Here is a 25,850-nt window from a genome sequence, read left to right as displayed (position 1 = left end):
CATTCAAGGGCCAAATTCCATCACCTTTACAGAAATTGTGCCAGAGCTATTGAGGCCTTATGGTTGGTTTTTTTTTTTTTTTAGGAAGCAGGATAATAAAAGTAGCTCTATAACACTGATAGGATTGTTTTTTTAAGGTGTTGCAAAATGTTTCATTTGTCCTGTCAATGATTGCTCTGAAGCAGGATCTTGGACAAGTTAATATTTATAATGCCTGAAACTCTGGAAAGAAGGACAAAAGAAATGGTCCCTTTCAAGTCTCACAGCCCTGGGTTACTGTTTAGTGCCCACACGATACCACCCTTACCCCCTCCCCGGCCTCAGAATACTGCAGAATAATAAGCATTAACTGTTTAGTCATTTCCTGCGTCACGTTTGTCAGACATCATAGTCTTCCCCTATTAACATATCTAACCGAGTTACAGTTCAAACAGCCGGTTTCCATATCAGCAGCTGTTTGGTTTAATATCTTTTCAGCAAAGGTGCCATAGGGAGCCTTCCAAAGCCCTCCTGTTAATACTTCAGCCTGTTTTCCCGAGGAGATCCAGCTGAGACTAGTGTCCTGGTAATTTGCCAGAGTGTGTGATTCCTGAAACTTTCGCATATGAAATTCTCTTAAAGATGTCACATCTGAAAACCTCAGCGACATTTAATTGTGTGTTGGAGGGCATGTCATGATTTTATTGGTATGCTGGAGGTTAGTCTGTCCTGGGAGGGCAGCGTGCACACACTGTAATGGATGGTTGCACGGCCTATATGAAGGGAGGTCTGCAGAACTATAATAATCCCAGCGGAGGTGACGGTAGCAAGAAGCCTGTTGCCTTCTCCCTTTTGACAAGGAAGCCATGTTTCAAGTAGAGCTCTGTTAGCTAGGTGACCAATTAAGGAAGCAGAAAACAGCAAGAAGGAAGGTATAAAATTCTCTTATAAAAATCCTCTTCAAAATTAGAGCTATTTAGCACATAATAATGATACATGGGCAAAAGCAGTGCAGAATTTTATTAAAAATAATCTTGTCCTCTAAAAGTGAAGCTGGATCTACCATAATTTTTTTTGTTAAGATTTATTTATTTTAGAGAGAGTTTGAGAGCAGGAAGGAGGGGCAGAGGAAGAGAGAGCCGTAAGCGGACTCTATGCTGAGCACAAAGCCTGACCTGGGGCTCTATCCCAAGACACTGAGCAGAAACCAAGGGTCAGATGTTTAACTGTGCCACCCAGACACCACAGATCTACTGTAAATTTTTAAAATATCTTTGTTTCATTAAAGGACAGTGGGCTTTCATGCTAGAAATAGCCATGATTAAAAAATATATATCATTTGATATTAGCTTCTGTTTTATATTGAGAAAATGACATTTACTATATTTAAAATGCCTTATGAAAATGGAAAATACAAGAACAAATTGTGCTGAATTGAACAGTATTTTCTAAAGTTTGCACTAGCCTGGTAAATCAGTATTTCTTATTCTACTGGTTTTCTGCTGTTTGTTTCATATGTCGTGCAAGCAGGTAAGAAGAAACAGTGGAAAATACATTGTCTCTTTGGTTTTTAATTCTTAGCTTGCATGTGTCTGGGTTCAGAGTCTCTTAGGTTGAATCTTATGAAATTGCCACTTATTTAGGTAAAAAATCATCAGATATTGGCAATTTCATAAGTGGCTGCTGGCTACCTCCTCAATATTTCTCCTTTGTTATCCTGACAATTCTGTCTCTGATTCTTGTCAATTGGCCATGGGTAAATCAAAAAGTCACAGGATAAAAATTTATCCTTGCATAATAGGATAATAAGTAGTAATAGATAATAGATAAAAAATGAAAACAGATAATGATGGATAATAGATATATAGATGCAAGATAGATACGAACACATCATAGAATACAGAAGAGTATTTTATTCCTTCCAATCTCTTGGAAAAAAACAATAGAAACTTTCTCTTTTGTGAAGGAAATAAACATTCTTTTAACATGCCCCAAGTCAGGGGTTTTGAAGTCCTCCACTTATTTTCTTTATGAACTGATCATAATGTTAATAGCAGTTAACATTTATTGAATACCTCACCAAGTGCCAGTGTCTGTAAAAAGATATTTCCATTTTCTCTTTTCTTCCTCCAAACAACTCTAGGAGTTATCATCTCTGTTTTACAGATGAAACTTTTGGGAGAGCAAGAGGAGCCTTATGTTTTATTTGATTAAGTGGAGGGATTAACTGGAGAGATGGAAAAAAATTTTAGCCAGTCAACCTATTTTATGTCAAATAAACAAAGCCTTGGTGTCAAAATCTGGGAATCTCTATTGATATGGTTTGATTGCAAATCATACTTCTGTTCCTTGAATTTGAACTTTAAAATCTTAGTCTGTGCTAAGGTGATATGACCCCAGGATGTAATTTTCCTCTCAGTATATCCTTCTCTGTAAAATAACAAAATACCTATCTCATAGAAGCATTGAGATTTCCACTGATACTTGACATCTTCAGATAAAGATGAATATGAAGTAGTATAACCTATTCCAAAACTGAAGAGAACCACTCTTTGGTTATTCTGCTTTCATAATAATTGCCGTTTCTCATTTGTTAGTTTGTGGCAACAGATGGACAAGAAAAAAAAAAAGCTAGAATCCATAGAAAACATTCCGATAGATATCAGTTTTATAGATTTATAGTTTCTTTTCCTAAACTGTACTGTTCAACAAAGATAACAAAAATCTCTGCCATATGACATGCATTTTTAAAGGTATAGAGAATTTTAGTAATTTACATCCCCTGTACCTCCTCCACATTGTATATGACAAAGAACAGGAAAGAAAAACAGACGGAATTATTGCTACTCTCCAAAGAGCACATGTTTATGAGAACCTTGCTACAAAACCTAATCAGCCACATGAAAATGATGTATTTTTCTGAAGATTGCACATGAGTCAACGGCACAACTAGACAATGTCGTTTTAATTCTCCAGGTTGCAAAATTATCCAAAGAAAAGAAAGCTGATTTTTTTAAATGATAGCTAGAGACATCTTTGAAGACAGTTGAATCTGGGTTGGCAAGGCAAAAAGTCAAACAGCAGATCAAAACAAGAGAAGAAAACTGACTAAAATAAAAGTGATGATATGTTCATGTAATTTAAACATTCAAGTCTGTGTAAATGAATTAAAAATTTTCTCTGAAAGGTTCTGGTAATTTCTCACTCATTGTTAGATAGACCAAATAGTTTAAAACAAACAATCTGTAGAGGTTGAATTAAGGTCCTAGTTTTTAAAACGTGATTAGCAAAGCAGATGGTGATAAAAATTATCACTAAGTAATGATTATGGACACAGCTAAATTGAGCTGTCCAACTGGTATCTCTCATTCTTTGCCTACTTTGAATGTCTCAATCTTACCTCCCATATACACCTATTGTCCTTTCACACTTCTTTTTTTCAACAAGGAATGAAGTAGTTTATATATGGTACACCTGTTAAAAAAGAACACCTGAGAAGAGAGGAAACTCTAGTGAGATGGGACATGGTGATAAAGACCAATTCCTAAAATTCCACAACCACTTGCATTATTCACATATGCAACTTGACTCTAATTTAGAGAAGCGCTTTTCATGAAAACATTATATTACCAAGATTTAAACACTTGTTTTTTCCAAATTAGCTAACTCACTTTCCTTCAGATTAACTAGTTTACAAAAGAATATAATTGATTAGCGAAAAAACAGATTTGACTAATGAGTGAGCTCTGGAAGAGGCTTCTGAGTATGGAAGAGCATTAACTCATACAAATAAGTTGGAACAATGACTCCGGCGGGGAAAAGCACAGAGATGAAACAAGCAGTTGCCTAGGGCAGTGAATTAGCAAGGGCTGCAGACTCTCCAAGTGGCTTCCATGAGAGCAAACACAGCCTTGGAAATTGGATATTGCCCACTTTGCTGGAGTAGGAGAATCTGTAAATCGGGTACTCACTGGTGAAGTTAAGCAGCCACTCCGCTGAGCTCGGTGGGTGGATGACAGATGGATGTTTTAAAAGTGAATATTCAGAGTTCAGGGTTCACATTAATGCTCTCACTAGTATGGTTCCATAGGAGCGTGCTGCGCTGGCTGTAAGCCAAGCTTGCCTTCTGCCCCTTTCCTCTAGCCCCACGCAGGCTGCTGAGTATGAACCAAATGGCAATGACCAGTAGCAAAGATTGTCTTGGCTTTTGGCTTCTAGAAGGCTTAGAGTTTGCTTTTTGGGTTTTTTATTTTGGTCCCCCCACCCTCACTTCTGGCAATTGAGTTGGGCTATCGGGGATCTATGTCTGGCAGTTCATCACATTTCCTTACCCACATTCTTTTTTTTTTTTTTCCTTTCTCCAAACTCACTCTTCTTCTTGGACAGAGCATCTATTTGTATAAACAGCTTCAAAACCCTCTGTGGAAAGCAGCAAACAGACAAACACATAAGACAGACACACAAGATGATAGACTGTATGATCTTAGAGTCCTTTTGGCTAGGTTGAGACTTCACTTGTTTCAGTTGTGAACCCTGGAGACTCCTGCTAAGTGTGAGTAAATACCTCAAGTGTTCATGTTGCAGGGCTCGCCAACTTGGGCAAAAGGAGAATTTAGGAAGAAGAGAATGATTTGCTGGACGACTGTAACATTAATTCAAGTCCGTAAGAAAGTTTTCGTTTCCTTCATGGAACTCCCTAGACAATGCTCTTTGGAGCATTTTTCCTCTCTTGAGCTAAAAAAGCAAAATAGCACTGGAAGCCTTTTTTTTTTTTCCAAAGGATTTTATTTATTTATTCATGAAAGATACAGAGAGTGAGAGGCAGAGACACAGGCAGAGGGAGAAGCAGCTCCATGCAGGGAGCCCAACATGGGACTCGATCCCGGGACTCCAGGGTTATGCCCTGGGCCAAAGGCAGGTGCTAAACCACCGAGCCACCCAGGGATCCCCCTGGAAGCTGTTTTTAAGACAGGCTTCATTTTGCTAGACTGTTCATACGATCTCTCTGGACATGGTACATCATGTTTTATTATACTTGGGGCATCATTTCAAGAAAGATGTTAGAGTCCAGTGTTCATATGTAGCTTTGTTAGGTGGTGGTTGAGCAAATCTAGCAAATCCTGCAGCCGTTTTGTAGGTAATCACCAATCTCGCTGCTGCAGGTCGGCTCTCCCCAACCTCAGGAAGAGGCAGGTCTACCTGTCACCAACAGACCTCAGGAAATCACTCAGCTGCTCCTGCCTCCCTGATCTCTAAACCGAAGGGTACGAAGTAGATCATGATAACAGGCTTGGAGAATTCACCCTCTGCTTTCACAATCATTAGCTCTTTTGATCTTCATAGCAACCCCGAAAGGTGGGCAGGACGGTTGTTATTTAGCAGACGAGGAAATGGAGGCTCAGAGATTAAACATGTCTAAGATCTTAGAGCAATTAAAATAGAACACCTGAGACCAGAACAGTTCTAATTCAAGATGTGCTTTGTTGCAGCTCTAACATAATACGGCTCTATTGCAATCTCTTACCTTGCTCAATGTGTGAAGGAAGAAAGAAATCTCCCTCAGTGCCTATACTGAGGCAGACACCAGGCTCAACACGCTCTTGGTTTGGCCCCTGAGAGACTGACTTTTGATCCTGTAAAGGAATGTATAGTCTAACTCTGGGGAGAGCCAGCTGACTGATGGCTCTGGGGGGTCAGGGTTTGGGTGAGAACGGGTTGAGCCAGCACTGCCTTGCTTCAGGCGGGGCGCCTAGCAACAGAGCTACCCCAGGTGGTTCCACATGGTAGCATATGCTCAACCTTTTAGTAAAGGCCACAGTCTGATTTAAAAACAAAATATCCAAAATTTCTATTATGAGCTTCCTAAATTCCCGTTAAATAAAAACGCAGAATTTTCCTCTCTCCTCTTCCGACGCTGACATTTTAAAATATCATTTTCCTATTTCATTTCCTATCTTTAGAGAGGAAACTGTAACAGAAAGAACCTCAGTTGGGATTCAAAAAAATTAGGTCCTCAACTTTGCTCAATTCACTTCTGTGACTTCAGGCAAGTTACTTAACCTCTAGGGGCCTATTTCTGCGCAGGAAACCTAGGGGCTTTCCTATCTAAGCTTTGAGATCTCTTCTAACTCTCAAATTCTATGATTCATTTCTAACTTAGGTTTCTCTTATTTCATGTTTGCTATTTGTTCTGCAGGGCATTAATTCATCCCGGTAAGCCTAGTTGATAATTTCTAGTTTAATTTCTAGTTGATAATACTTTTATTATTGCACTCTATAATTACTAGCCACAGGATCCCATCTCTGATGGACTCTGCTTTGTTCTTGGGTATAATCTGAACATCATTTATCATATTCTGACAAGTGCTTATCACTTGCATCAGTATGAAAAAAAGACAACTCCAACTGCCTTAAACAATCCTTAAGGAGCTATCAACTCATAACTGAAATTAAGTAGGTAGGCAGCTTCAGGTAAGGCTTGATCAGGGTTCTCCATCCATTTCTCTATGATTTTATTGGCTCTATCTTTTCCCTTTTTTTTTTTTGACTCTTTTTCACAAGTTTTATCATCAAATAGCAAGAAGCTGCAGCTAATCTGGGTCTTTTATTCATACCCAACAGGGGCTCTAGGAAGAATACTATCTATTCTCTGTTTTAGGAGAGGGACCATTTCCTGAAACCCTGAGAAAATTCTCTTTTGTTTCTTCATTGGCCTAAACCGGGTCACACAATCATTTCTAAACCAACTACTGTGGCCTGATGAGTCCCTGAACCAGTCAATAATGAAGGGGCGGAGCTACCATAATAGGCTTAAACCAATCAGAGCCCACCTCTGGAACTGAAGTACAAACTGTGAACTATATCTGGTCTTCGTAATGGTGTAAGAGAGGGTGTTGGTGAATCAGTCTCATTATTCCATTATATCCTGCCTATTCAACTCTAAGAACACAGGGGTCAAGATTACATTTTCCAACCCTTTGCACGCTAGGTACCAAGTTAATGTTTGTTAAATTTAATTGAATTTCAGGTAGTGGCAAAGGCAAGTCAAAACAGAAAACAACACAGTTCTCCTTACCTCTTTCTCTCTATTCTATTCTTGTAATGGCATGCTCCCTAACTTTCCTACTATTTATATGTTACCCCTCTTATTTTTAGCCAAAAGTTTTTTACTTAGTCTGAAGATAACCAAATATTTCCTGAATAATAAGTCTCTGAATATGCATATTCTCTAAATTTGAATATAAGCCTATTTGCAAATCTAGCACTTACATTTAGAGTGTTGTTGGCAGGACTCTGAAAATCAGTTTTTCTTTTTTTCTTTTTTAATGGAAAAATGTACTACAGCAGAAGGATTTGTTTTCCACAAAGCTGAACCAACTTTTTTGATTTCAATGATTTTGATACTTCCATCTATACTTATATACTCATAAAATATTAAATAAATTTTAAAAGTCAGAGTTTACTGGTTTATAATCCTCTGTCCTTAAAAAAAATGAATTTAAGACTGATAGGTCCACCTCAGAAAAGAGAAGGGGTTGTAGAAGGGGGTGGGAGTGCTTTTGTTTAAAACCCTGTTGCAGGGGTTCCTGGATAGCTCTGTTGGTTAAGTGCCCACTCTTGATATCAGCTCTGGTCGTGATCTCAGGGTCGTGATCATGGAATCAGCTTGTGCTTGTCCCTCTCCCTCTGCTCCTCCCCCGCCTCCTCTCCCATCTTGTGTTCTCTCTCTCTCTCTCTCTCACTTGCTCATAAATAAATAAATAAATAAATAAATAAATAAATAAATAAATAAATAAAATCTTTAAAATAAAACCCTGTTGCCAACCAAGCCAGGAGCACTTGTGTTTCTTTAGGCGCTCTCCCAATCCAGCCTCTCAGGTAGCCCCGTTCTCTCAGAAGGTCCACAGGGCACTGGAGCCTGACAGGAGGTAACACTCAGGAGGAGCTGACAGGGAACAGGAAGCCCCCATATGGATTTAGTAGCATCCCTTCCTAAAACAAGACCAGGTGCACGGCAACTGGCTGATCAGGGCAGGACATCAGGGAGTGGGAGTCCAGAGCCTCCCAATTCAGCAACTCAGGTTACTCCTTCATGAGCCTCTACTGAGTGCATCCTGTGTCAAGTTCAGATTTGCAAGAGGAAAATAGTCCCTGCCCTTGAGGAGGGGAGATGGACAAAGAAACAGACAGTTACAATCCAGCTGGGTAAAGTCTGTGGAAGAGGTAAGCCCAAGGTGCTGTGATGGCACACAAAAGGGTCATGTGGGGAGGACTGCCTCACTGCCTTAACTCCAGGGGTACCATCCCCCTAAAACACAATGCAAATCGTGCCCGTGTAGTTGTGCAACATGGCAGCCCTGACACCCCGTATTAGGCCAGTGGAGGAAGCCTTCCCAGAAGAAGGGTTACTCAAGCTGAGATTTAAAAGAAAGAAGGGGAAATCATTTGGACAATTCACACCAGGTTCAGGAAGGTGCATGCACATACATACAACATACATACTATAAGCATCACCCAACCTTTAAAGAGAAGTGCGGACAGCACATCCTTAGGTGAGTAGATGGGAAAGGAGCATTCCTATCTTTGCCCTCTCCTATTAAGAGTTGCATAAATATATATGAGCCTTAGGTCTTGTGGGTACTAGTTGGGACTTTATCAATAAATGGCTTCCTGAGCCCTTAGGTATCTACTAACACTGGAGTTTGTGGGGGCTGAGGGGGAAGAGTTCAAACACAGGGCATGTCTTGAGGTGGCTGAAGACAGATTGTTGCTGTGAATAAAACTGGAATAGTTAACTAGAGTAAATAATAGTTGATCCTTCCCCATTCTATGAAGTTTCCCTGCAACTTGTGTTTGGCAGCCCAAACTACCTATAAAATAGTAAAAGAAAAGAATTAGGAAGTATCAAAATAATTCTGTTTGACAAACATGTGAACTTTGAGAAACTCACTATTGTAATTCAAGAACCCAAGTCAGCATAGGTTTTAATAGAAGTAGTTGGATCTAAGAAAATCAAACAAGTGGAACAATGTTCAATATACACTGATGGATGCCTTGAATACCCTAAACTGACAGATATGAAATGAAATCATAAAAATATCAGCGTTTTGGGATCCCTGGGTGGCGCAGCGGTTTGGCGCCTGCCTTTGGCCCAGGGCGCGATCCTGGAGACCCGGGATCGAATCCCACGTCGGGCTCCCGGTGCATGGAGCCTGCTTCTCCCTCTGCCTGTGTCTCTGCCTCTCTCTCTCTCTCTCTGTGTGACTATCATAAATAAATTTAAAAAAAATTAAAAAAAAAATATCAGCGTTTTAAAAATGTTTAACATTTCTGAAGCCCCACATTGTAACGCTGTATCATCATTAGAAAATCTGGAATCAGATTAAATTTGATCACCAATTATTATTACGTTTGTGCCATAAGTTACAGTCCTGCTTATATCACTTTGGGTTTTGAAACTGAAATTGCTGGAGCTGGACTCTTAGGACACATGCTTGTAAAGATAAATTATGGACTATGGAGTCATTTTCAGGACCATTCATGAGATAAGTGCTGATAGTTCTAGAAGAATCCCTACAGAAAAAACAATTTTTATGGAATAAATTTTACCCCTGGATGAATGCCACCTCCGGTGTTTATTAGAACTTCCATGAGCCTAGATGAAGGCAGTATTTTAGGCTGATAGTGTCAAAGTGCTGTCAAAGTCCTTTGGGCTTGTAGGAGTTCATTCTGGTTTTCATTTGTCTTTGTAATACTGTGAATCTTAAGAGAAAAATCTGAAGTCTCCATTCTTTTTATACCACCATAGAAGTTGAATATTGTGTATAATGTTTGGATAATGACTTTTCACTCCAAACTGTGTGCCTGAGAAAACCATTTTAATTTCAACCACAAGTGAAAGAGTTTTGCTGTGACCCTGTGGCATCTAGACATGTTCACATGTGTATGTGTACGTAGGCACAAAACCTATCAGAGATACAAAGGCAGCAAAGTACCTATGAAGAGTTCAGAAAATGTGTGTAGCCTGAGATAGAATTTGGAAAAAAAAAAAAAAAAAGAAAATCAGACTTTCTCAACCTGATCTGACATTCCACACAAGAGAAGCCCCCTCCCCCCCCTTTTTTTTTACTTTCCCTACAGGCAATCATATTTCCTCAAGGAGTTCATTACCAGATGGAGGATACCACGGTCATCTTTAGGATGAACACAAATTCCTCATTCATCACGTCACTTTACCTTATGCAAAACAGAAACGCTTTAAAACCTTGGGTTTGGGGTGCCTGGGTGGCTCAGTCAGCTCAGGTCATGATCCCAGAGTCAGCATCAGGCTCCCTGCTTAAGTACTCTTTTCTTACCACAGTACATAATCAAAGACACAGGCAGTTAAATTTTTTATAACAAAAGCTAGATTCGTTGTTAAATTTGCAAGATGATTTTGTTGTTACAAATCACTAAAGAAGGCTTATATCAGAATGTCAACCTTGAAAAGTCATACTTGAAAAACTCATGCTAACACCAACTCCTTCTGCCATTATTTATGTTAAGCTGATAGCATTTTATAAGTGGAAGCTGATAGCATTTTATAAGTGGAAGGGATCACAGTGATCATGAGGGCACAGCGGAGGAAATTCTTCCAAAGCATAACAAATTATACTGTTAGAATAGATAAAGCAAGCAATGCTCAAAAAAACCCACTAGATCCATATAGTTTTCTGAAGCCACTCATCTGAACCAAACAAAAGCATTTTTGCATCTGTGTGCTTTTTAAACTACTTACTGAAATATAACACGTATTGAAAACTCTACATTGATTATGGTGAAGCTTAGAAATAAATGAAAATGTTTAGCAGATCACCTGTATTTTTGAGAGGTCTCTTCTGCTTAGCTGGACCCCTCACTATCTCTCTATGGCCAAAATCTTTCTGTATATCCATACAGGAAGTGTGAACAATTATTAAATTTTCATTCAAAAGTCTGACTATAATTTTTTTGTATTGTAGATGTGACCATATGTATGCTAAAACAACTAAGATATTTAAATTCTGTTCTAGTCTGTCTCCTTGGTATCAAAAGTCAAAAGCTGTTGAAAGGATGAGGTTAGCATTTATATACATGCCTGAGAGCACATACACATGCCCATGTACATATGCACAAAACTTTCTAGAGACATAATAATAGCAAAGTATTCCATGAGTGGTTCAGAAGATGTGTCTGCATGGCTAACAGGCACATGAAAAAATGTTCTGCATCACTTGTCATCAGTGAAATACAAATCAAAACCACAATAAGATACCACTTTACACAGGTGAGAATGGCTAAAATTAACAAGATAGGAAACAAATGTTGGTGAGGATGTGGAGAAAAGGGATCCCTCTTACGCTGTTGGTGGGAGTGCAAACTGGTACAGCCACTCTGGAAAACACTGTGGAGGTTCCTCAAAAATTAAAAGTAGAGCTACCCTACAACCCAGCAGTTGCACTACCCACTACCGGGTTACTTACCCAAAAGATACAAATGTAATGATTTGAAGGGGCACCTGCATCCCAATGTTCATAGCAGTAATGTCCACAATAGCCAAACTGTGGGAAGAGCCACGGTGTCCTTTGACAGTTGAATAAATAAGGAAGGTGTGTGTGTGTGTGTGTGTGTGTGTGTGTGTATACACACACACAATGGAATATTACTCAGCCATCAGAAAGCAGTTGGATCTCAGCCATCAGAAAGGACGAATATCTACCATTTACATAGACATGGATGGAACTGGAGGGTACTATGCTGAGTGAAATAAGCCAATTGGAGAAAGACAATTATCATAAGGTTTCACTCATAAGTGGAGTATAAGAAATAGTGAAAGGGACCATAAGGGAAGGGGGTGAAACTGAGTTGGGAAAAATTGGAGAGGAAGAAAAACCATGAAAGACTCTTTACTCTAGGAAACAAACTGAGGGTTGCTAGAGGGGAGGTGGGTGGGGGAATGTGGTAACTGGGTGACAGGCACTGAGGAGGGCACTTAATGGGATGAGCACTGGGTGTTATACTATATGTTGGCAAATTGAATTCAAGTTAAAAAAAAAAAAAGACCTTTTCAACCCAGTGAGGGTTCTAACATCTACATAAGAGACAGCCTGTGATTTCTTTATTTTCCATATAGGCTATTATTATATTTCCTCAAGGAATTCATTACCAATCAGGGATAACAAATATATTAGTTTGCTAGGGTTTCTGGAACCAGTACCAAAAACTAAGTGGCTTAGACAACAGAAATGTACTATCTCCCAGTTCCAGAGGCTAGAAGCCCAAGATCTAGGTGGTAGTGCAGATGGTTCCTTCTGAGAGCTATAAGGAAAATTTGTTCCAGGCCTCTCTCCTAACTTCTGGAGACCTGCTGGCAATCTGGTATTTCTTGGCTTGTATATAAATCACCTCAGTCTCTGCCTTCACCTTCACATAGGATTCTCTGGCTGGATGTATGTGTGTGTTTGCACGTGTGTGCACCTATATCTATATCCAAATTTCTCCCTTTCCTTGAGGATATTAGTCATATGGGTTAAGGCTCCATATGGGTTAATGGCTTCATTTTAACTTAATTAATCACATCTGTGAGGACCCTATTTCCAAACAAGCTCACACTCGGAGGTCCTGGGGGTTAGGTCATGGACATAGGAATGGGGGGGGTGAGGGAAGGAGGGACACAATTCAAGCCACAGGACTGACAAAAAGTAATATAGCTGACCAAAAATTTTCTTAAGTCATAGAGAAAAAAGGGAAACAATAAAAATAAAATAAAACATAATGATAAAAGCAAAATAAATGCCCACTCATCAAAACTAGCTTCCTGGTTCACAAGCACCTGAGCACCTACATGGAGTAGACATTCCCTAATCAAGAGATTAATTGAAATTCTCAAGTGTTTTGATTTTTATTTTTTTATTTATTTTTTTAAAGATTTACTTATTTATTTATGAGAGAGAGAGAGAGAGAGAGAGAGAGGCAGACACAGGAGGAGGGAGAAGCAGGCTCCATGTCGGGAGCCCGACGTGGGACTCGATCCCGGATTGCGCCCTGGGCCAAAGGCAGGTGCTAAACCGCTGAGCCACCCAGGGATCCCCGTGTTTTGATTTTTAAAAGAAAAAAGTTCCCACATTGTGTAGCTAATAAATGTCATCTAATATTTTTCACTAAATGAAAAGGAGTGAAACCACAGAATCATGAATTATGATTCTGTGAGCTGTAGGGGACTCTAAAGACCATCTTGAGTCATGGATGAAGAAACTGGAACCCAGAATAGTTAAATGAGTTAAGGCCACATGACTAGGTAGTGGCAGAAACTGAAATTTTGATCCCTACTTTGACATTTTTTATTAAAGATTTTTATTTATTCATGAGAGACACAGAGAAACAGAGACATAGGCCGAGGGAGAAGCAGGCTCCCTAAAGGGAGCCTGATGCGGGACTCAATCCCAGGACTCTGAGATCATGACCTGAGTTGAAAGATGCTTAACTGACTGAGCCATCCAGGCACCCTGGATTTCTTACTTGCTTCCTGGCTTACTTACTTACTTACCATCCAGGCACCCCAGATTTCTTACTTGCTTGCTTGTTTGTTTGTTTGTTTGTTTGTTTATGAGAAAGAGCAGGGAAAGAGGGCAGAGGGAGAGGGAGAAAATCTCAAACAGACTTCCTGCTGAGCATGGAGCCTGATGTGGGGATCTCACAACCAAAAGATCACTACCCCAGCCAAAACCAAGAGTTGGGTGCTCAACTCACTTAGCCAGCCAGGGCCCCCCTGATTTTTATTTCTAATGCAATGACCTTTTCACTGATCCCAGTGTAAGATGCTGACTGACTGTACCTACTACTCCAAGCTATAGCATGTCACGTGATCTATTTGCATGCTTGCTTCTAAATTCTATTTGTACCTAAAAGTTGTCTGAACCACTAGTTAGAATTGGGATATATAAGGAAGAAAAAAAGCAAATTGTTTTCTACCCCCTCTCCTTCTAATCAAGTCTTTGATATTCTCTCATGGTTAAAGGAGTGACTACTTCAGAACCTGAAAGGGGAAAATGTACTTTGTCCAAGGGATAGTTCTGTTGGATACTACTTACATGATCAAACTTAGTATCACTAGTAGGGGAAGAACTTGACATCGCATGCCTCCTGAAAGGATGCAGTAAGTAGAATCACCTACTAAATGTCCTAACAAAAATATTTAACCTGGATCTAATCAAACCTTTAGGTTAACCTTCAAATTTACAGAGACACTGGGAATAAAAGAACAGAGTAAATAATACTATGAGGAAATAATCAAATTTAGACTATGGAACACTCCCAAAGTCAAGTAACTTAGCCTCTTCAAAACATCAATATTATAAAAATTCTTTTATTATATATTTTACTGTGTATTATTTATATATAATTTACAAATATTTACAAATTAAAATATATATGAGAATGTTCTAGATAAAAGACTTAAGAGAGATAACCAAAATGCAATGTGTAGACCATAACTGAGTCCACTCAAGGTCTACACATTGCATCTAACAGTTAAGATATATTTTCTTATATATGAATAAACTATCCCTTAGAAGAACACATAAAAACCCTCATGCTGTATCTATGGAAAACCAACAGCTGATTCTATACTTAATGGTGAAAGAACTCCTCCCTCTTAAGATTAGGAAAAGGTAAGGATGTCTGTTCTTACGACTTCTATTCAACATTGTACTGGAAGTTCTAATACAATTAAGCAAGAAAAAGAGATAAATGACAGATTGGAAGGAAACAAGTAAAACTATGTCTATTCAAATGTAACATAACTTATATATTGAAAAGCCTTAAAAATTCACCAAAAGCCCCATTACAGCTAATAAACCAGTTCAACAAAGTTGAATAACACAAAATCAATACACAAAGATCAGTTGTATTACCATCCACTAGCAATAAACACTCACTAGTAAGGCTATAAAAAGAACAAAAATAAAAGCAGAAAATAACAAGTTTGGGTGAGGATGCAGAGAAATTAGAATCTTCATACTTTGCTGGTGGGAATGTGAAATGGTGCAGCCACTGTGGAAAACATCTTAATAGTTTCTCAAATAGTTAAACAAAGAGCCAACCCATAACCCAGCAATTCTACTCCTAAGAATATACTCAGGAGAATCAATGGTTTATTATTCCTAACAGTTCTGTGGGTCCTATTTGTCTCACTGATGCTCACTCATGTGGCCACCAGCAGTTGGTGGGTCAGTTGGGGCTGGACTCCAGTGGACTCATCTGCAATGTTTAGGCCTCTCTCCTCTCATGGTCTTTCACACTAGGATTCTTCACAGTGTGGTGGCCACAGGGAAGTCTTCCAAGAGGCAGGGGCAGAGGCTGAAAAGCCTCTTGGGACTCCTGAATTTGCAGGCTACTGTTTTTGGTACATTCTGTTGGTCGGTGAAAGTCACTGGACCAGCCCAAACCCCAGATGTGGGCAAACAGACTCTACCTTTTGATGGGAGTATCTGTAAAATATTTTTGCCATGTTTTTCAATCTACCACAGGAGATAACATGAAAACCCTAGTCAGCCAGAGAAGACACTTCAAAGTTGGGGAGGGGAAGAGAGAGAAGACTGCTAAAAGGAGGTTCAAAGACAAGAAGATCAACATTGTCTAATTCAAATCTTCCTTGGACCTGCCAACTGCACATATCTCCTCAAGCCTAAAGAAGAGTCAGACAATACATTTCTCTGCCTTTCATTACAACTACAATAATGGTTTCCATTTACGAGTGAGATTGCTAACTACTCAAGAGCAAGGATGGTTTCTTATAGAAAGTCTAAGGATCTGTACTAATAGTTGTCAGTTTGGCTCCATTTTGATACCGTGTTGTGCTTTTTTACACATTTTATCTTCCAACCTTTGTCCTATGACAAAAGTACCTTAACGAGTTCCAGTTTATTAATGAAAACCAGGCTAAGGGAAGCTAAGTGAATAGATCAAGATCAACTGAGCTAGTGATGGCAAAGTGGGCATTCACACCCAGGTAGGCTGACCCAGCTCCCGCTCATAACCGTGACACCATCCTGCATTTATAAATGTCTGTTGTTGGTGATGGTTATGCAGTTGATGATTGCTTTGTTCTTTCAAAAACCAATATACACAATGGTTTTCATTCTGTTCCTTGAAAAGAAATGGCCGTGTAAAGAATTTAAAAAGTCCAAATAAATCAACCCTGCACAAACTACTACCAATGGTGTTTTCCGTGGGAATAAAAAAACAAAAAACAAAAAGACACTACGGAGTGCTTCCTAGTTGGCAGTCACTATTCTGGGTGTTCCTGTATGTTGCCTTATTTCAGGTAGATGCTGTCCCCCCAGTACAGATGAGAAAAGAGGAAAAAGAGAGGTAATTAGACTTACCCAAGTTCACACCATAGGGCTTTTTTCTTGGGTTCCTTCTAAATTGCTACCAAACAAACATATTTTAGTAAAATAGCCAATCTTTTCCTATCACACACTGTAAAACTGAAATTAATTTGAAGATAGTTTTTAAAAACAGCTAAGCACAGGATTTTAGCAAACATTGGCCAAGTGCTCTTGTGACGGCTTTTCCTCTCCTACCATATCTGTCAGTACTTTTTAGCCTTCTGAGGAACAAATGCTCCTCTGAAAGTTTAAAAAACAAATTCCTCAAACCTTTATATCGCCAACAGTGAAATCTTCAGCAATAATATTAGATAACCAGTTTTCATGGAGGCAAACATAATAGTTCAGGGAACAGAAATTATTTCAGATCTTAAATCCTAGTCAGGCAAAACTGAAAGAAATAAAAATTACAGTTATTGGGTAAAACTGAAACAGTTACATTCTTTAAAAAATGGTCTGAGAGACTTTAATTCTTTGTAAAATAGAGAGATTGATGGGACACATGGGTAACTCAGCCAGTTAAGTGTCTGACTCTTGATTTTGGCTTAGATCACAATCTCAGGATGGTGGGATCAAGTCCTGCATGGATCAAGCCCAGTCCTCTGAGCTGGGTGTGGAGCCTGCTTGGGATTCTCTTTCCCTCTGCCTCTGCTCCTCCCCTCACCTCCACTCACACGCTCTCTCTCTCAAATAAATAAATACATACATACAATAGACAGGTTGAGAGCCATTCCAAATATAATCAGCACAGATAAAGCAAGGCATTGGCAATATTAGGACAGGTTTTTCCCTCTCACTCTGCTCTATAAAAAGGTTTCAACATTGGTCCACCAGAAGACTTTTTATCTTCCAGGGAGCATTAAGTATCAGACTATATGCATAAAACCTGCCCATATCAAGTGTAACAATGACTTTTAGTAACTTTACCAAGTGGTACAACAATAATCATAAATCAGTGTAAGGATAGTTTCATCTTCCTGATAAGATTGATCCCTTGTGCCCATTTACTGCTGATCTCCGTTCCCAGTTCTAACCCCAGACAACCATTACTCTAATGTCTGTCTTTATAAATTTGCGTTTTCTGGATATTTCATCCAAATACAATATGTGCTTTATTATGTGTGGCTTCCTCACTCAGCATTTTTCTGCGCTTCCTCCATGATGGAACATGTGTGGGTAGTTTGTTCCTCTGGATGATGAAAAGTATTCCATTGCATGAATATGCCACATTGTATCCACCCATTCATTGGTTGATGGACATTTAGGTAGTTTCCTTTTGGGGCTATTATGAATAAGGCTTCTATGAACATTCATGTACAAGTCTTTATGGAGCCACATGTTTTCATTTCTCTTGGGTAGGTACCTAGGTGTAGAATTGCTGGTCATATGATCATTTGATATCTTAATGTTTGGAAAAATTGCCAAACTATTTTCCAAAGTGGTATAGCTGATTATTGACATGAGGAACATATTTGCTTGGCATTGGTCTACAGTCCAGCTGCTACTTCCTACATGCCCCCAACCAGAAGCATTAGCTTGTGGTACCTTGGGCTCCAGTCTGGGTTACAGGTATAAGGACAAGATTTAGGGACAGAACTCCTAGAGTCATAGCTTTCCCTGGATGGAAAGACATCTACCTAGGGAGAGCCTAAAAAAATCATAATGGATATACAAAATTTAAATGAACAAAAAATGATTCTCAAACAAGGTAGCGTACAGTAACTATAATGGGTACGGAAGTTTCCATTTGGGAGAATGAAAAAGTTCTGGAAATAAATAGTGGTGACTGTACAACACTAATGCCTCTGAAGTGTACACTTAAAACGGTTAAAATAGTAAAATTCATGTTATCTATATTTTGCCACAATCTTTTTAAAAAGAGAAGAAGAGCATCTGGTTACTATATTCCTTTATAGAGTCTCTTCATGGTCTTGCCATCATATTCAGAATAAAACCCAAATTCCTTACCAAGGCATACATGTCCTACACAGTCTGGGTCCTGCCCCTCTTTGCAGCCTGTCTTGTACCTCTGTCATTCTTGGGTACTTCATTGCAGCCATGCTGGCCTCCTTTCTGTTTCTGGAACATGAAGCCTTTCTTGCCTCTGGGCCTTTGCTCCTGCTGGGCCCTCTGTCTGGGAGGCGTTTCCTAGTTCTCCTGGCAGCCTCAGTCCCATCCTTCAGGACTTGACCCACTCTCATCGATCTCAGAGAGGCCCTTCTTCAAACAGCCTCCCACGTCTTTCTGTGTGTCTGCCTTTCTCTCTGTTTCTCTCTCCACTCCAATACCACTCTGTTTATTTCCTTCCTAGCACTTATTACAGGTAGTAATTATTTTTACTGTTTTATTGTCTCCCTTCCCCACTAGAATTAAGCTCCATGGTAGCAAGCTCTTTCTCTGTTTTGTCTGTACTCTATCCCTAGCACAAACATGCTGCCTGGTACAGAGCAAGCCTTTGATAAAGATTGTTGAATATGATGAATAAATAAAACAGAGCTTTCAAGTGTCAAGGAATGAGACTTAATTACATTATTAACGACGTTAAGCTTGCCTTTAAACATTCATTTTGCAGTTGATTTTCTAATAAAAAATAATAGCTCTCATTGGCCTAGTTAGTTTCACATTAATGATTTTTACAAGACTCTTTCCCACATATAGGTATAATATGGGAAAAATATAACCTAGGAAGACTTATTCCCCTTGTATCAGTTATTTAAAAAAAATTTATAAAAGGGGCACCTGGGTGGCTCAGTTGGTTAAACCTCTGGCTCTTGATTTCGGCTAAGGTCATGATCTCAGGGTCCTGAGACTGAGCCCCATGTCAGTCTCCCCGCTCAGCAGAAAATCTGCTAGAGATTTTTTCCCTCTCTCTCTCTTCCTCCCCCTGCTTTCTCTCTAAAGATAATAAATAGGGGCACCTGGGTGGTTCAGTGGGTTAAGCGTCTGCCTTTGGCTCAGGCTTCAAGCCCCATGTATGTAAGGCTCTCTGCTCAGCAGGGAGTCTGCTTCCCTCCCCTCCACCATACTCTCCCGCACTCTCTCAAGTAAATAAATAAAATCTTTAAAAAATAATAATGTAATAAATGTTTTAAGAAAACCATTTGTAAGAGAAAAGGTTAAGATATTTCTTAAGCTCCTTTACAAATTATATTTTAAAAAAAAAAGATCATGGAAAAAGACATCACCACACACACATCCTTCTGACTAAATATTTTCCAGAACAAAACTAGTTCCTTTGCTAAGAGTCAAAAGAATGAATGCTAAATTCTTTTTTTTTTAATTCTAAAATTATAATGGGGAGTGGACAAAAAAATTCCTGCAAGAGATGGTAGAAAATTGAATTCACAAATTAAAAGTCTGTGACATATATGGAGCCTAACTGTTGCTGGCTACATGATAAAGGTACTATTTGTAACAAAAGTGACAATTTGAGAATTATGTGTCTTTACAATACCTAGTACCAGTGGCCCTGTTGGGAAAAACTCCAAAATGTAGAGAATTTCCTTTGTAGTTCCATCCTTTCTCCTCAGAGCATTCAGTTCCCCTCAATATGGTGCCCTGCCCTGAACTGTTTCTTAAGACAGCAGCATCCCATCATCTTGTCCCAATTAAAACCTACCTATCCTATGTCTAATCCTTCATGCCACCATTACTGGCAGAAAATCTGATAAACTAAACCATAATGATGTGTTAATGGAATGCAAAGCATTTATAGGCCAGCAAAGATTGTTTGCTAACATGTGTTAGCAGTGGCCTAACAAGAATGCCTTGGTGAGAAGGTGTGGTTGCATGGTTTAGTGGGAAAGCAGAGGAAGCATGAAAGGAGACCAAGGCTTTAGAGGAAACACTAGAGCCTGAGGGGTCTATAGAACACTGGGAGAAAGGGCCAGTACGTCTTCACCTATGTACATCTGAAACTCAGGAGAGAGATTTGGGCTGGAAGAAAAGACTTGGGAGTAGCAGCACATGAATGATAATTAAAAACATGGCAGCATCAGTACCTCAGATGGTCCAGAAAAAGTGTGTCAAATGAGAAGATATGGGTACTCCTCTTGGTTTCTACTGGCACTGTGTTGGCCTGTCCTCTCCAAGAGTCTCCTGCCACCCAAATTCTCCTGTCAATTCAGCAGTTTGAGTTGTCTGTTTGATAACTTGATTCATCTCCTCTAAGCTCCCCAGTGACATCCCATCTCACTAAGACAAGATCCTAACAAGGGTTTACAAGGCCCTACAGGACCTGACGCCCATTCTTTCTCTGACCTCATCTTCTTTCCACCACAGCGGCATCCTTCCTGTTCTCAAACACCGCACGCACACTCCTTCCCTAGGTCTCTTTGCACTGTTGCTCCCTCTGCCTAGAATGTTCTTTCTCTATGTATCCATGTGCCTGCACCTTTATCTTTTTTTTAAAAGGCTTTGCTCAAATGACATCATCTCAAGGATGATGATTCAAATGATTCAGATTTTTGTTCTAACTACCTTTCTTTAAATCCTACCCCCCCCACTGCATACTCTCTTATTTTTTTTTCTTTTCTAAAACACACATTAAATTCAGGCTTTTGAAATAATGTATTTTTATTAATTTATTAGAATTTAAAAATTCTCCAAGGGCAGGGAATTTGTTATTTTGTTCACTAACATATCTCATGAACCTAGAACAGTGCCTGGCATATAGTAGACTCAATATCTATTAGTTGAGGGATGCCGTGGTGGCTCAACAGTTTAGCACCTGCTTTCACGTCCAGGGCGTGATCCCAGGGTCCCGGGATCGGGTCCCACATCGGACTCCCTGCATGGATGCAGTCTGCTTCTCCCTCTGCCTGTGTCTCTGCCTCTCTCTCTCTCTCTCTCTTTCTGTGTGTGTGTGTCTCTCATGAATAAATAAATAAAATCTAAAAAAAAATCTATTAGTTGAATGCTGAACGAAATCTAAGAGGGAATCCTGAGGAACTCTAAAATTGTTAGGCAGAAGATCAGCTCCCACAAAGAGAAATTGACCAAGAACTTCCTAGAAGACAAAAGAAAGCTAGGAGGTCATGATTTAAACAAACAAGAGGGGAAAACATTTCAAGACCAAAGAAATGGCCAACAGCATCAAAGGCTGACCAAGACTCAAGTGAGATAAAGACTGAGAAACATCCAGTGGATTTAGTAACAAAGAATGGTGAGAGAAGCTTCTCTGACATGTGACCAAGACAAGTTAGAAAAACTTCAATAGACCCTACTAAAAGTTAACAGAAAAGGTGAAAATTTAAGCCATGAAATCATCAAGCTTATAAAATACAGATATCAGATTTTATAATTTGTTTCAGTTGTTGCTATATAATAATCCATCCCCAAACTTAATGATTTAAAACAGCAAACCATTTGGTTATTGCTTGGGATTGTGTGGGTTGATTTGGTTCAGCTGGGCATTCTGCTTCCTGTGATATAAGCTGAGGCTACAGCCATCTCGGACAGGGATCAGCAAGCTTTCCTGTCAAGGTCCGAACAGTAAATATTTCAGGCTATGCAGGCTGTCAGGTCTCTGCCATGACTATTTGGCACTGCCACAGATGATATATAAATGAATGGGCATGGCTATGTTCCAATAAAACTTTATTTACAAAATTGAGTGGTAGGCCACATTTGACTGGATGCCATAATTTGCCCACTCTGGATTTGGGGGCTCAACTAGGGTAGTACATCCAAGAAGCCTCACTCCTGAAGTGCCTTGATACTTCTCTATGTTGCTTCTTCATGTGTCTTGGGCTGTTAACAGCATGGTGTCTGGTTCCAAAAGTGAAGTGGAAGTGGTCAAGCTTTCTTAAAGTTTAGGCTTGAAACTTACATAGTATCATTTCCACCATATTTTATTAGCTCAGATTCAGGGAAGAGGGCTATTCAAGGGCATAAATACTGGGATGCATGGTTCACTAGAGGCTATCAAATGTAACAGACTGCCACATAACTCTAAGAGTTTTGCTTATTAAAACTATGTTCCAGGGGTGCCTGGCTGGCTCAGTCAGTAGAGCATGCAACTTCTAATCTCAGGGTCATGAGTTCAGGCCCCATGGTGGGCATGGAGCCTACTTTATAAATAAACAACTTTCATAAAAAAATAAAATAAAACTATGTCCCATTCCACATTCTTTCTAGAGACCCCTACCTAAAGAAAAGAAAGCCATCCTTTCTCTCCAACACTGATCCTTTCAAGAGTTGTTTTTTCTATCATCAACTGACAGACTGTATGATTTGTTATTTGAAGGCAGCCTGAGAAATTAGTTCCTTCCCATTAGCCTGGGAAAATTCTAGTCTTCTCATGCCACCCTTGAAAATGCTCTTTTCAATGCACTGTATTTAAGCTATAAGGCATCCCAACCCATTACACTTAGATTATAAGCATGATAAAAAAGGGGTTATTAGCAGTAAGATTAAAGTATTCATACTTGGGGATCCCTGGGTGGCGCAGAGGTTTGGCGCCTGCCTTTGGCCCAGGGCGCGATCCTGGAGACCCGGGATCGAATCCCACGTCGGGCTCCCGGTGCATGGAGCCTGCTTCTCCCTCTGCCTATGTCTCTGCCTCTTTCTCTCTCTCTCTCTCTCTGTGTGTGACTATCATAAATAAATAAAAAAAAATTAAAAAAAAGTATTCATACTTAAATACCTGAAGATCTATCAGAGTGATGTTATTTTGTACAAAAAAGTGAATTATAATCTATATGTACTATATTCATTCATTTGCTCATCAATGTTTAAAGTATTTATTGAACACACTAATGGTGAGGCCGTGTGCCAGATTGTGGTCATCACTTTGTCCTTAATGTAGAACTGTAACCCCTTATGTGATCTTGACCCTACTGAGAAAAGACTGCATGAGATCAAATATTTTCAGTGGAATGAGAAAAAGGGAGAGATTTAGTTCTCATAAAAATATTGAGCTGCAAGAAAATGAGTATAAACACATATTTTAGATTGACACTCTAATGAACCAATACAGTTTGATTTATCCAGACTATTTAAATTAAATACTAATTTTTATTGATAAGAAAGTAATACTAGAACATATGAGAAGAACTGATTCTGTTCTTTAAAAAGTATGGAAAAAGTTCTAAATGTGCTATCAGGGATATGTGGTCATATGCCAGGGGCTACAAGATGTCACCAGATGAATATAGCACATCTTCATATTAATTTTAATATTTTCAGAGTAAAAAGTTTTAACTGATAAGTACTTTAAAATATAATTGTGATCTCAATACAATAAAACTACAGCATATTTTAAAGGCCTTTAGAGGTGAAAGTTAAAATACTCTAACAATACTTAGGTAAAAGCAGAAGTAAAAACCACAAAAGCAGGATTTCCAAAAACCAGTTAACAATGAAAACATTATATATGAGAAGTTATGGGATACATGAGAGCAGCGGTCAGAAAGAAAATTCATAGCCTTAAATGCCTATATAAATAACAATAAAAGATGGAAAAACAAGTAAACAAAACTCCAACTCATAACAGCTAGAAAACCAACAACTAAAACCAGAAGAAAGCATAAGGAAAGAAGTCATACGTATTGATTAACAGGGTAAAAACTCCAGAAAATAACATAACTAATTGGTAAATAAGAATAACAATTCCTTCGAAGTGGAGGAAAACACTAGCTAACCTAATCAAGAAGATAAAAAAGAATATACATAACAAAAAATGAAAAGTTTCAAAATGGAGGACATTTTTAAGTCATGAGAGATTACACTCACAATCCTTCACAAATAAAATTGAAAACTTAGATGAAATGGATAACTTCCTAGAAATACAATTTTACAAAACTGACCCCAGTAGAGAGAAAATGCTTAAGCAGACAAATTTCCATGGAAGTATTAAAGAATATTTCAGAGAACTACCCCATAAAAAATCATCACACTCAGATGGTTTCACAGGGGATTTCTACCAAACTTTCAAATTTGAATAATCCCAAAGCTATATGAATTATTCCAGAGCACAGAAAATAGAAACTTCTAAAAAAAACTTCTAAATTTTTTATAAAGTTTAACATTTATACTTAAACCTAATAAATATAGCGCACACCAAAAACCTAAAGATCAGCCTCACTTATGAATATTGATGCAAAAAAAAAACCCCACAAACCACCTCATTTAAAAATACATGATGATCAAGTGGAATTTGTTTCAGAAATGCAAAAATGGTTTGATGTTAGGAAATCCTTTAATATAATTCACCATATTAGTATAAGAAGAAAAGTTATATGATTGTTTCTGTAAATGCCACAAAGGCTTTGATAAAATTCAATATTCATTCCAATATTTGATAAAGTAGGAAGATAGAGATTTCCTTAATATGACAAAACCTACTTAAGTCCAAAAGCCAGCTTTTTATTTAATTGGAAAACACTAGAGATGTTGTCACTATAGTAAGTATATGGCAAGGATGCCAACTATCTCTACTACTATTTAATACAGTATTAGAGGTAGCAGCCAATGCAATTAGACAGATAGAAGCAATCTGATGCATAAGAATCAGAAAAGCAAAAGTAAAACGACCTATATTCGCAGATGATATGACATTAGACCTGCAAAACCCAGGAGGTCCAAAGATAAAACTTAAATAAGAAAATAATTCAATGATATAGGACGATATAAAACTAACCCACAGAAATCGATAGCTTCGTATACACAGATAATAACCAGATAGAAGAAAAAAAAACCCAGAAGGGATAATGAAAACAAAAGCCACATTAACAATAGCAACAACAACAACAAAGATAAAATACTTAGGTGTTAACAAAAAATGTGTAAAACTATATGAGGAAATCTTTAAAATTTGAAAGATGTAAAAGTATACTTTGTGGAAAGACATCCTGTGTTTTTGGAAAGTATGATCTATCATAAAGATGTCACTTATCCCTAAATTATAAATGTAATGCAATACAATTAAGAATACCATTAAGTTTTTGTTTCTGGAGCTAGATAAGTTCCTTTAAATTTCATATGTATTAAAATATAAAGCATATATGAATACTAGAAAAACGAACAAAAAAGACAAGGAGGGAGGACTAGCTCTAGTGGATATTAAAATATATTACAAAACCGGGATCCCTGGGTGGTGCAGCGGTTTGGCGCCTGCCTTTGGCCCAGGGTGTGATCCTGGAGACCCGGGATCGAATCCCACGTCGGGCTCCCGGTGCATGGAGCCTGCTTCTCCCTCTGCCTGTGTCTCTGCCTCTCTCTCTCTCTCTCTGTGTGGCTATCATAAATAAATTTTTAAAAAAATTAAAATATATTACAAAACCCCTATAATTACTACTGTATGATATTAGAACATAAATAGACCAGCAGAAAAGAATAGGAAATCCAGAAATAGACCATATGGAAATTATTAGATTTATTTAGGATAAATATTTAGGATAAATTATTTAGGAAAAATAATTTATTCAGGATAAATTCCCAGAAGTGAGATTGATGGGGCAA

At 38.6% G+C, this 25,850-nt stretch overlaps 1 long non-coding RNA gene across 1 annotated transcript in view; it reads left to right on the top strand.

The window, feature by feature from the left end:
- LOC129521611 (uncharacterized) overlaps positions 1 to 25,850 on the top strand; it is a 67,187-nt gene that overhangs the window by 19,731 nt on the left and 21,606 nt on the right. The window lies entirely within an intron of this gene.

Source organism: Nyctereutes procyonoides, unplaced genomic scaffold (genome assembly GCF_905146905.1).
Source record: "Nyctereutes procyonoides isolate TBG_1078 unplaced genomic scaffold, NYPRO_anot_genome, whole genome shotgun sequence".
NCBI lineage: Eukaryota > Metazoa > Chordata > Mammalia > Carnivora > Canidae > Nyctereutes > Nyctereutes procyonoides.
The sequence above is the reverse complement of the archived record's forward strand: the minus strand, read 5'-3'. Positions and strand labels throughout refer to the sequence as shown.